General features: G+C 34.8%; 1 pseudogene; it reads left to right on the forward strand.

Annotated features, from left to right (window-relative positions):
• The first annotated feature begins 452 nt into the window (after window positions 1-452).
• LOC141507049 (COP9 signalosome complex subunit 9 pseudogene) overlaps window positions 453-13489 on the forward strand; it is a 71367-nt pseudogene continuing 58330 nt past the window's right edge.

Raw genomic sequence — 13489 nt, forward strand, 5'->3', positions numbered from 1 at the left:
GCCCCAGAGAATTGGAGGAATTTTTCAGACTTGTGGAAAAGCTGCTTAAGGGGTAGTACACAATCTTTTTTGAATACTCAGGAATCACAATTCCATTATCAGAGTCTCTTTTGAACATGGGGAGCTCTTCTCTTTTTTAAGGATGGACCCTGGAGGAGGGGAGCAGAGCCAAGATGGTAGAGAAGTCAGGAATTTGCCTGACCTCTCCCAGTTTCTCTCCAAAGCAACATTAAATCAAGCCTCTGATCATATTCTGGGACAAGAAAAATCTACAAAAAGAGAGAATGAAACTATCTTCCAGTTGAAGATAACTTAGAAGAATTTCAGGAAAGATCTTTCTCACTTGGGTAAGAGAGTATACAGCACAGCTCTGACAGAGCCAACCTTCAGGAGGCTCTTAGTCACAGCACAGATCAGCAACCAAAGACCCTCAGTCCTGGCCCAATGGGGTAATGGCACAGCAGGCAAGCTCTGAGACCACCATCAGCACAGAAGGCAAACCACCACCCCAGAACCCTTGCACAAAGGCACAACTGGGCTGGGTAATTACAGCACGGTGGGCAAGCTGCTAGTACCTGAGGTCCCAGTGCAGAAAGTCAGTGAGCAGACTTCTGACTCCCAGCAAAAGAAGCTTGGGATAGTCTTCCCTGTGCCCTAGGAGCAGAACTCAGCTTAAAAATCATGAAATAGGCTAAAAAATGAGTAAGAAACAGAAAAGAGCTATGATGGTAAAAAGTGATTATGGTCACAGGGAAGAATTGTTAAAATGCCAACATGAGAAACTTCAAAAGGGAATAAGAATTGATCTCAAGCCCAAAATATCCTTTTGAAGGAGCTCAAAATAGATTTTAAAAATCAAATAAGAGAGGTAGAAAAAATTGTAAAAAGAAATGAGAGCTATGCAAGAGAATTATGGAAAAAAAGAGCCAACAGCTTAAAGAAAAAAGCACAAATACTGAAATCTTAAAAAATAGAATTGGCCAAATGGGGAAAAAAATCCTTTGAAGAAATTAAGAGTTCTTTAAAATTAGAATTCTCCAAATGGAAAGAAAACTACAAAAGCTAACTGATTATAATAATTCCTTTTAATTTATTTTTAATTTATTTGTTTGTTTTTCATCCATATGCATATATATGTCTTTAAGTTACAAAATTTATTTCCAACCTCCCTTCCCACCCCCCCTCCCCTTAGCAGTGAACATTCAGGTTAGCATTGTACATACATATTTTTGACAAACATATTTATATATCAGTAATTTTCAATATGAGGAATTAGGATTAAGGGAAAGAAGTACATAATTTTTATCATTGGTCATTAGCTTCTTATAATTTTTCTTTTTTGTTTTGTTTTGTTTTACTTCCTCTGGATGGGGATAACATTGTCCTTAGCCAGACTAGAATAGTTGTCCTGGCTCTCAGAACTGCTGGGAGGAGCTGCTTCCATTAAGGTTGATCATCTCACAATGTTGTTGTTGATGGGTACATTGTTTTCTTAGTTCTGCTCCCTTCACTCAGCATCAGATCCTATAAGTCATTCCATGCTTCTCTAGGGTCCAACAATTTATGATTTTTAATAGAACAATAATATTACATAGAATTCATATACTATAACTTGTTTAGCCATGATAATAATTCCCTAAAAATTATAATCAGATAAATTGAAGCTAATGACTATGAGGTAAGAATAAGTCAAACATTTTTTAAATATGAAAAAAATAGAAGAAAATGTAAACTATCTCAGTGAAAAAAATAACTAATCTGTAAAAAAAAAAAAGTAGATCCAGAAGAGATAATTTAAGAATTATTGTACCATTTGAAGGCCATGATTTTGTTTTTGCAAGGCAATGGGGTTAAGTGGCTTGCCCAAGGCCACACAGCTAGGTAATTATTAAATGACTGAGGCCGGATTTGAACTTGGGTACTCCTGACTCCAGGCCTGGTGCTCTATCCACTGTGCCACCTAGCTGCCCCCTTGAAGGCCATGAATTAAAAAAAAAGAAGAGCCTGAACAACATCTTTCAAGAAATTATCAAGGAAAACAGTCCAGTTATCCTAGAATCAAAGAGTAAAATAGTCAATGAAAGAATCCAAAATGAAAAGGGAAGGAATATTGAAGTCAAATTCAAGTTAAGGAGAAAATATTGCAAGCTACCAGAAAGAAATAATTAAATATCTAGAAACTAAATTCTAGATTACAGAGGATTTAGCAGCTTCAACATAAAAGAAAGGATCAGGGGGTCTGGAATATGATATTTAGGAAGGTACTAGGTTTATAAACAAGAATCAACTACCCAGCAAAACTGAACATATGCTTTCAGGGGAAAAGATAGACATTCAGGGAAATGGGGGTTTATCTGATGAAAATTCTGTCTTCAAATATAAACCTCTTCAAGAGAAGTATAAAAAAGGTAAACAACAAAGAAAAATGTTAGTCGCTAAGATTGTACTGTTCCCTACACAGGAAGATAACATTGAGAACTATATCTATATAGTAACTCTCTCTCTCTATATATATATATATATATATATATATATATATGTGTGTGTGTGTGTGTGTGTGTGTGTGTGTGTGTGTGTGTGTATGTATATTTGTATATGTGTATGCAACATATATATTCAGTAACTATAACTATGAGTTAGATGGAGTTTACATAGAAAGTACAGTATTTAGGTCGACTTTGAAGTGATGATGCAAAAAATTAAGCAGTTAAAAAAAGGAACATACTGAGAAAAGAAGAAAGGGAGAGGCAGAAAGAGAGTAAATCATATCACATGAAAAAGTGCAACAGACCTATTGCAGTAGAGAGAAATATGGGAAGATTTGACTCAAAGAGGGATTAACATGCACACACAGTTGGGTTTAGAAATTTATCTTACTATCTTACCCTGTATGGAGTAGGAAGGGGAAGGGAGGGAGGAAAACAGGAAGTGGCTGATAGAAGGGAGGTCAGTTTGAGAGATATGATGATCAAAAGCAAAACACTAGTGAGAAGAAACAAGAGAGAAAAGTAGAAACGGGGGAAAATAGAATGGAGAGAAATACACAATTAATAATCAAAACTGAATGTGAATGACTAACTCTCCCAGAGGATTGAAGTAAAACATAGTAGATTAAAAACCAGAATCCTGGGGGTGGCTAGGTGGCACAGTGGATAGAGCACCAGCCCTGGAGTCAGGAGTACCTGAGTTCAAATACAGCCTCAGACACTTAATAATTAACTAGCTGTGTGGCCTTGGGCAAGCCACTTAACCCCGTTTGCCTTGAAAAAAAAAACAGAATCCTACAATATATGGTTTACAAGAAATATAGCTGAAGCAAAGAGATACACACAGAGTAAAGATAAAAACCTAGAGAAGAATATTTTATGTTCCAGATAAAATAAAAAAAAGTAGGCAAACAATACTGATCTCAAAGCAGAAACAAAAATAGATCTAATTAAAAGAGATGAGGAAGGAAGCTTCATTTGGCTAAAAGTCACCACAGACAATGAAGTAATATCAATATTAAATACAAATAAATGAAGTAGTATGGTATCCACATTCTTAAGTGAATTATGGGAAGAAATAGACAGAAAAACTATACTAGTGGGGTAAAAATAAGGATAGACACTGATCTGACAGTAGAAACAATGTGCAAGAATGGAATCAACAAGTCATAGACCAATGGCTTCTGTGATTTGCTGTGTAACCTTTAGAAAATCACTTTAGCTCCCTCATCTAGAAAGTAGGGAATTAATAACAGTAAAAATAATAGCTAGTATTTATATAGTATATATATATATATATATATATATATAAAGTATATATATAGTTTAAAGTATATATATATATATAGGTATATATATATAATAGCTAGTATTTATATAGTATAAAGTATATATATGTATATATATATATATATAGTATAGTATGAAGTTTGCAAAGTGCTTGACAAATATCAGCTCATTTGATCCTCACCATTAAGCTCATTAACTATTAAGCTCATTTTACAAATGAGGAAACTAAGTCAGTAGAAGCTAAATGATTTACCCAGGGTCACCCAGCTAATCAGTATCTGAGGCTGGATTTTTAGCTTAGATCTTCCCGATTCCAGGTCCAATGTTCTGTCAACATGGTGCAGTAGTTTGAAATCAGAGAATTTATTTTCCAATTCTGATTTATTTGTGAATCTAGAAAAGTGACTTGATTTTTGTGGATCTTAGTTTCCTTAACTACAGAATGAGAGGTTTGGATTAGAAGACCTTTAGGTTTCCTCCCAGTTCTTAATCCTGTGAAACCCAGGAAGACAGATATTTTCAAGGCAAGATAGATATGAGAGTAAATGTTTGGTTCACTCTCTCCTAACTTAATTATTTTCTTTCTTTGATCCATGAATATTACCAATATGGTTACAAAATATTCAAAAGCATTGGAGGGGAAAATGAGCCTGTGGATGGTTTCATATCCTCCCATGGGCATGTAGAAAAACTGGAAGGAACACAATAAAGAGATATAAAATGAAACTGATTAGGCAGTATTTCATACCCATCTTTTGGTAATTCTCTTGATTAACCATCATGGATAAAATATTTTAAGAATGACTGGTTTTCCATGCCCATGCCTCAGAGTTCAAATACTAGGTGTTCCTGACTAAGTCTTCATGGGGTTGATGTTATTCAATTTGGAAGTCATGAACTCTTCTTGGAGCAACAATAGAAATAACGAAGGAAGAGAGATAGTATCTAAGGAAAGAATGGTTAAATTCAATAAGCATTATTGAGAACTATTTTGATCCAGCCATTGGAGAAACAACACTGGAGAAACAATTTGAAATTTTACAAAGAAAAAGAAACATATTCCATTGAAAGTAGCAAGATATAGACAGATAAGTAAAATCTATCATCTACTCTTGTGGTATCCACCTATATTTCCTGATAATGGGAAGGCTGAGGCTGATGGATCACCAAAGCTCAGGAATATTGAGCTACAGTCAGGCTAAAACACTCAGATATCTGGCACCAATGTGGTAAAATTCATGGAGGAGTCTCTCCAACACATTTCTTTCTCACACATAATGTCACTGTAGCATAAAATTTGAACTGTACTTTCTACATTTTAAACTATAGTTCCATCCTTTCTCCAGGTTCTCCACCCCTATGTTGACCAACACCAGTCTTGAGATTATTTCCTCCAACTCTTAAATATCCAAATGAAGTGCATGTACCCATATCTCCTCATAACTTGCTATTTTCCTTCTTTCCCATCTCAACCAAACAGTATCCCAAGTCCATTCTTCATTCAGCTCCTGTTTTAGCTGTCAGATTTTGCTCTGCCATTTCTAAATGAATGAGATCTTTAAAAGACCTGCACGTACTCTTCCCTGTCAAATATCAGAAGACAGGATTCACAATGAAACTGAAAATACAAGAAGAAAATGTCACAGCTCTCATTATGCCCCTATATTGTTGTTCATCCTTCATTTTTGAAGAATATAACAAAAAAAGAGGAACTTCAGGTGTCAATTAAACAATAAGTGTTAAGCAAAAAGTATTATGGGGGAAGCCAATGTGGAGATTTGGATACCATTGAATTTTAGAGTGCAGCAGATATAAAAGTGTCCTTAAAGGTCATTTAATCCAAATCCCTTTTCAACAGGTGAGAAAACAGGGACCTATAGAGGTGAAGCAGTTATCCCAAGACCATACTAGGAGTGAGTGGCAGATATATATCTGCCACAGCTTAGAAGATCAATACAAAGCACAGAAAACCTCCACCAGTTATAATATATTGAGGTGAGATATATTTATAGCAAAATATGTTTCATGTCTCTAACCATGGTCTATATCTTTGCACGCCTTATTTAATTCATATTATGTTTCCGTTCAGGGGCAAAAAGTCATTCCAGTGTGCTACTCTCGTATAGATCAGTGAATTTTTATTTTCTCTGTGAACATACTTCAGTAGCTGCACTTTCCCAAGTTTAGAAGGAGTGATCCTTCTCCGAACTCCTTTTCCACTTAATGTACCCCCCCAATACAGTTTGCCAAATAATTTCACGCTGTCTTTTGTTAACTCTCAGCTCCTTGATAAGACTGAATTCCTCAAAGGACTGGGCCACTTTTAGCAATAACAACTGTAACAATTACAGCAAAAGCAACAAAGACATCAATTAACATTTTATCTTCCTCTTTTTGTATACCCAGCTTTTAATGTAGTGTCTAAAATATTGTTGTTGCCTAGTCATTCAGTTATGCCCAATTCTTCATGACCCTGTAGACCTTACTGTCCATGAGGTAACATTCTTTATAAAAAATTTATTTATTTAAAAACTTTAAGGCTGCACCACCTACTGCCCTGCCTAAAACATAGTAGTTTTGATGATACCTTAAACTTTTTGTCTTTCTTTTTAAAATTTCTTTAAAAATTTTACAAATTTTCCCCAATCTCACTTTCCTCCTCCCCACCACAGAAGGCAGTCTGATTGTCTTTACATTGTTTCCATGCTAAACATTGATCAAAATTGAATGTGTTGAGAGAGAAGTTATAGCCTTAAGGAAAAAACAAAATATAAGAGAAAGCAAAATTATATAATAAGGTAACTGTTTTTTTAAAATTAAAGGTAATAGATTTTACTCTTTATTTATATTGCACAATTCTTTCTTTGGATCCAGGTGGTATTCTCCATCACAGATACCCTAAAATTATCCCTTATTGTTGCACTGATGAAATGAGCAAGTCCATTAAGACTGATCACCAACCCCATGTTGCTGTTAGGATGTACAATGCTCCTCTGGTTCTGCTCATCTCACTAAGCATCAGTTCATGCAAATCCTCCCAGGCTTCTCTGAATTCCCATCTTTTCTGTTTTCTAATAGAACAATAGTTTTCCATTATACACACACACACACACACACACACACACACACACACATATATATATATATACATATATATTAGTATGACAGTTTGTTCAGCCATTCCCCAACTGATGGACATTCACTCAGTTTCTAACTCTTTGCCACCACAGAGTTGCTATGAATATTTTTGAACAAGTGATGTTTTTACCCTTTTTCATGATCTCTTCAGGGTATAGACCCATTAGTGGTATTGCTGGATCAAAGGGTATGAACATTTTGTTGCCCCAAACTATAATTCCAAATCACTCTCCAGAAAGGTTGGATGAGTTCACAGCTCTACCAACAATGCCTTAGTGTCCCAGATTGACCTCCCTTCCAATATTGATCATTGTCCTTTCTAGTAATATTGGTCAGTCTGAGAGTTGTGAGTTGGCACCTCAGAGAAGCTTTAATTTACATATGTCTAATCAGTAAAGATTTAGAACAGGATTTCATATGACTATGGATAGCTTTGATTTCCTCATCTGTAAATTACCTTTGCATATCCTTTGATCATTTGTCAATTGGGAAATGGCTGGGTTTTTTTTTTTATAAATTTGATTCAGTTCTCTGTATATTTTAGAAATGAGTACTTTTGTCAGAAATACTAGTTGTAAAAATTGTTTCCCAATTTACTACATTTCTTTTGATCTTGGTAACAATGGTTTTGTTTGTTCAAAAGCTTTATAATTTAGTGTAATCAAAATTATCTAATTTGTTTTTAATGATGTTCTGCATCAATTCCTTGGTCATAAACTGCTTCCCTGTCCATAGATCTGACAGGTAAACTATTACTTCATCTCCTAGGTTGCTTATAATATTGTCTTTTATATTTAAATCATATGCCCATTTTGATCTTATCTTGGTATAAACTGTGTGATGTTTCTGCCATACTAACTTCCAATTTTCCCAATAGTTTTTATTGAAGAGAGAGTTTTTATTCCAAAAGCTCGACTTTTTCGGTTTATCAAATAGTAGATCACTATAATCATTTCCTGCTACTTATTTTGCAAATAATCTATTTCACTGATCCACCACTCTATTTCTTAGCCAATACCAGATAACTTTGATGACCAATGCTTTATAATATAATTTCAGAATTTTCTTTTACACTTTTTCCATTAAATTCCTGGGAAATTCTTGACTTTTTATTTCTCCATATGAATGTATTTACAATTTTTTTAACTCATTAAATTTTTTTGGAATTTTGATTGAGAGGGTGTTAAATAAGTAGTTTAATTTAGGTAGAATTATCATTTTTATTATATTACCTCAGCCTATACATGAGCAGTTGATGTTTGCCCAATTATTTAAATCTGATTTTATTTGTATGAGAAGTATTGTGTAATTGTTTTGGTTTTTTTTGCAAAGCAAATGGGGTTAAGTGGCTTGCCCAAGACCACACAGCTAGGTAATCATTAAGTGTCTGAGACTGGATTTGAGCCCAAGTACTACTGACTCCAGGGCTGATGCTTTATCCACTGTGCCACCTAGCCACCCCCTGTGTAATTGTTTTCAAAAAGTTTTTGAGTCTGCCCTGGCAGGTGGACTCCCAGGTATTCTATTTTTGTCTGAGGTTACTTTGAATGGGATTTCTCTTTCCAGCACTTTCTGTTGTATCTTGCTAGTCATATATAGAAATGTTGAGGATTTATTAGGGTTTATTTGGTAATTATTTCTAGTAGTTTTTTAGATGATTTTTTGGGCATTCTCTAGGTATACTATCATGTCATCTGCAAAGATTGAGTTTTTTTCTCTTCCTTCGTAATTATAATTCTTTGAATTTCTTTTTCTTCTCTTATTGCTGAAGGTAACATTTCTAATATGATATTAAATAGTAGTGGTGATAATGGACATCCTTGTTTCACCCCTGACCTTATTGGGAATGCCTCTAGACTATCCCTATTGCATATAATGCTTATTGATGGTTTTATATAGATACTTCTTATTTTTCTAAGGAACAAACCATTTAATCCTATACTCTCTAGTGTTTTTTAGTAGGAATGGGTGCTGTATTTTGTCAAAAGCTATTTCAGCATCTATTTATATAATCATATGGTTTCTGATAGGTTTGTTATTTATATAATTAATTATACTAACAGTTTTCCTAATATTGAATCAACCCTGTATTCCTGGGATAAACCCTACTTGATCACAATGTGTTATCCTATTGATAACTTGTTGTTATCGTTTTGCTAAGATTTTATTTAAGATTGTTGAATCTATATTCATCAGGGATATAGGTCTATAATTTTCTTTCTCTGTTTTAACTCTTCCTGGTTTAGGTATCAGCAGCATATTAGTGTCATAGAAAGTATTAGGCAGAGTTCCGTCTTCACCTATTTTTCCAAAGAGTTTATATATAATTGGAACCAATTGTTCCTTAAAAGTTTGATAGAATTCACTTGTGAATCCATCTGGATTCACATCTGGATTCAGGGAAGCCTGGAGGAATTTGCATGAACTGATGCTGAGTGCGATGAAGAGAACTCATTCCATCAGTGCAACAATCGGGGACAATTAGGGGCTCCCTGCAATGGAGAATGCCATCTGTATCCAGAGAAACAACTGTGGAGTTTGAGCAAGGACTATTACCTTAAATTTAGAAAAAGAAAAACTGATATCTTATTATCTGATATTGCTATCTCTTATACTTTATGTTCCTTCCTTCATACTCAATTTGGATCAAAGTATACCATGGAAACAATGTAAAGACTGACAAATTGCCTTCTGTGGGGGGTAGGGGAGGCAAGTAATATTAGGGGAAAATTGTAAAACTCAAAATAAATAAAACCTTTAATAAAAAATTAATCAGAAATCCAAAAAAAAGTTAGGCAGAGTTCTGTCTTCACCTATTTTTCCAAAGAGTTTATATATAATTGGAAGTAATTGTTCCTTAAATGTTTGACAGAATTCACTTGTGAATCCATCTGACCCTGGAGATATTTTCTTAGGGAGTTTAATAATGGCTTTTTGAATTTCTTTTTTTGTGAGATAGGGTTATTTAGGCTTTTAATTTCCCTCTTCATTTAACCAGGGCAACTTATATTTTTGTAAATATTCATGCATTTCACTTAAATTGTCAAATTTATTGGCATAGAGTTGGGCAAAATAATTACAAATTATTACTTTAATTTCCCATTTCCCCCTCATTGGTGGTGAGTTCACCTTTTTTCATTTGTGATACTAGCAATTTGGTTTTTTTCCTTTCTTTTTTTTAAATCAAATTGACCAGAGGTTTATTGGTTTTTTCATAAAACCAACTCTTGGTTTTATTTATTAGTTCAATAGTTCTCTTGCTTTCAATTTTATTAATTTCTCCTTTAATTTTTATAATTTGGTATTTAATTGGGGGGGTTAATTTGTTCTTTCTCTATTTTTAGTTGCATATTTAGTTCATTCTCAAATTTATTCATCTAAGCATTCAAGGATATTCTTCTGAGCATATAAAGATAAAGCATATGAAGATATAAAGCCGCCTTGAGTGTATCCCATAGGTTTTAGTATGTTGTTTCATTATTGTCATTATCTAGGATGAAATAATTAATTCTTTCTTTAATTTGTTGCTTTATCCACTCATTCTTCAAAATGAGGTTATTTAGTTTCCAATTAGTTCTGGGTCTATATCCCCCTGGCCCAATATTCCATATTATCTTTATTGCATTATGATCTCAGAAACATGTATTCACTATTTCTGCTTTCTGCAATTGATCATTAGGTTTTTATGTCCTAGTACATGATCAATTGTTGTGTAAGTGCCATGTACTATGGAAAAAAACAGTATATACCTTTCTATCCCCATACAATTTTCTCCATAAGTCTATTATATCAAGATTTTCTAACAATCTATTTACCTCCTTAACTTCCTTCTTGTATATTTTATGATTAGATTTATCCAAATCTGAGAGTGAGAGGTTGAGGTCTCCCACTAGTAGAGTTTTGCTGTCTATGTCTTCCTGTAACTTTTTCAACTTCTCCTTTAAGCATTTGGATGCTATACCATTGGGTGCATACATATTAATATTGAAATTATTTTATTGTCTATGGTATCTTTTAGGAGGATAAGTTTCCTTGCTTATTTCTTTTAACACTATCCATTTTTACAGCTTCTTTGTCTGAGATAACTTTTGCTACCCCTGCTTTTTTTCACTTCAGCTGAAGCAAAATATATTTTGCTCTAACCTTTGACCTTTACTCTATATATATCTCTCTGCTTCAAATGAGTTTCTTGTAAGCAGCATATTGTAGAATTCTGGTTTTTAAATCTACTCTGCTATTCACTTAAGTTTCAAGGGAGATTTCATCCCATTTACATTCAAAGTTATGATTACTAACTCTTTATTGCCCTCCATGCTTACTTCCCTCTGTTTGTATTTCCTCCCCTTTCCCCCTTTATTCATATTCCCCAGTATTTTCTTTCTGAATAGCACTGCCTTCAGTGTGTTTGCCCACCTATATCAAGCCCCCTCCACTTTCTTTCCCCTTTCCCCTTCTTCCTTCCTTCCCTTCCTTCTGTTTGTTCCCCCCTTTTCTCCCCTCCCCATCCCCCCTCCCCTTTTCCCCTTTTAATCCTTGAAAAGTAAGATGTTTCTTAACTTAACTAAGTGTAAGTTAACTTTAAGCCAAGTCTGATGAGGTGAAAATTCAGGTGGTTTTCACCTCCTCCCTTCTTCCTCTCTATTACAAGAGGTCTTTTGTACCTCCTAATTCAATGAGATTTACCCCATTTGATCCCTTCCATCCTCTCATCTACTTATTGTCCCCCTTTTAAAGGAGATATTGTTTTCATATCATTCTATCTGAGTCATAGAAAATCCTGAGTGTCCATCAATTCTGGCTAAACATATTCTCTCTAATAGAGTTACACTTCTCTAGAATTATTAGAGCCTTTCTCCCAGGTAGGGATATAGTCAGTTACATCTTATTGGATAACAGTTTCCTGGATAAGTCATGAGTGTCCATCATTTCTAGCTAAGTATATTCTCTCTAACAGAGCTGCAATTCTCAAGAGTTATGAGAATCTTTCTCCCAGATAGGGATAAAACCAGTTTCATCATATCGGACAGCAGGTTTTTTTTTTCTTTACCCTTTTTTAAAAAACCTTTTCATATGTCTCTTGAGCCTCCTATTGGATATCCAAATTTTCTATTTAGTTCTGATCTTATCATCATGAAATCTTGGAGGTCTCCCATTTCATTAAATGACCATCTTTTCCCCTGAAAGAGAAGGCTCAGCTTTGCTGGGTAGTGGATTCTTGGCTACATTCCAAGCTCTCTTGCTCTTCAGAATATCTCATTCCAGGCCCTTTGATCCCTTAATGTTAATGCAGCCAGATCCTTTGTTAACCTTACTGTGGTTCCTTGGTATTTAAATTGTTTCTTTCTGGATGCTTGCAGGATTTTCTCTTTTATCTGATAGTTCTGGAATTTGGCCACAACATTCCTTGGTGTTTTCATTTTAGGATCTCTTTCCAGAGGGGATCAATGTACTTTTTCAATAACTATTTTGGCCTCTGATTCCATGATATCCAGGCAATTTTTCATCACTAAATTCTGTTATATTAAGTCCATGCTTTTTTTTTTCTCTTCAATGTTTTCAGGAAGACCTATAATTCTCAGGTTGTCCCTTCTTGATCAGTTCTCAAGGTCAGTGGTTTTGCTGATGAGGTATTTTACATTTTCTTCTATTTTTCAATGTTTTGGTTTTGTTTAACAGAATCTTGTGATCTCATGAAGTCATTAGTTTCCACAGATTCCATTCTTATTTTTTTAGAGAAGAATTTTCTTCATTTACCTTTTGCAACTCCTTTTCCAATTGGTCAGTTTTATTTTTGAAGGAGTTTTCCATTTGCCCAAGTGAAGTTTTGAGAGAATCATTTTCTTTTTTGCATTTGCCCAATTGAGGATCTGAGAGAATTATTCTCACTTTGTATTTTTTTTTTGCGAGGCAATGGGGTTAAGTGGCTTGCCCAAGGCCATACAGCTACTTAATTATTAAAGGTCTGAGACCAGATTTGAACCCAGGCACTCCTGACTCCAGGGCCAGTGCTTTATCCACTGTGCCACCTAACCACCCCTCTCATTTTGTATTTTTCCAAGGATTTGTTTTCTTGTTGCGTGATGTTAATTTTCTTTTGCAATGTGTTAATTTTCTCTTGAGTTTCTTTTCCTAGTTTTTCCAATTGATTTTTAAAGTCCTTCCTGATTTCTTCAATGAAATCTTTCTGGGCTTGAGACCAATTCATATTCTCCTCAGAAGTGCTAGATCTCTCTGGTTCAGAATCATTTTTTTCTAAGTATTTCTCCATGGGTCTCCCTTTTCATTGACTTTTTATTTTCCTAGGCTCTTGTATGGTGGAAGGGGCTTACTCTCAGAGATTTGCTTTTGAAGATCCTAGAGGCTTTGTTCACTTGGCTTAGTAATTCTAAGGGCTGGTCGGTAGGGGGTACTGGTTGCTTTCTCTTGCCTACAGCAGCAGGGTCTGTGTTGACCTTTGACAATAGCCTGGGCTCTGGGGATGGGAGTTATTCTCCCTTTCAGCTGAGTGAATTCTGTTGCCCTCACCTGAGCCTGAGGGTGTGTGTGTGGAGGGGGGGCTTTTACCTTTTGTTCTA

This window comes from Macrotis lagotis, chromosome 1, assembly GCF_037893015.1.
Source record: "Macrotis lagotis isolate mMagLag1 chromosome 1, bilby.v1.9.chrom.fasta, whole genome shotgun sequence".
Taxonomy (NCBI): Eukaryota; Metazoa; Chordata; class Mammalia; order Peramelemorphia; family Peramelidae; genus Macrotis; species Macrotis lagotis.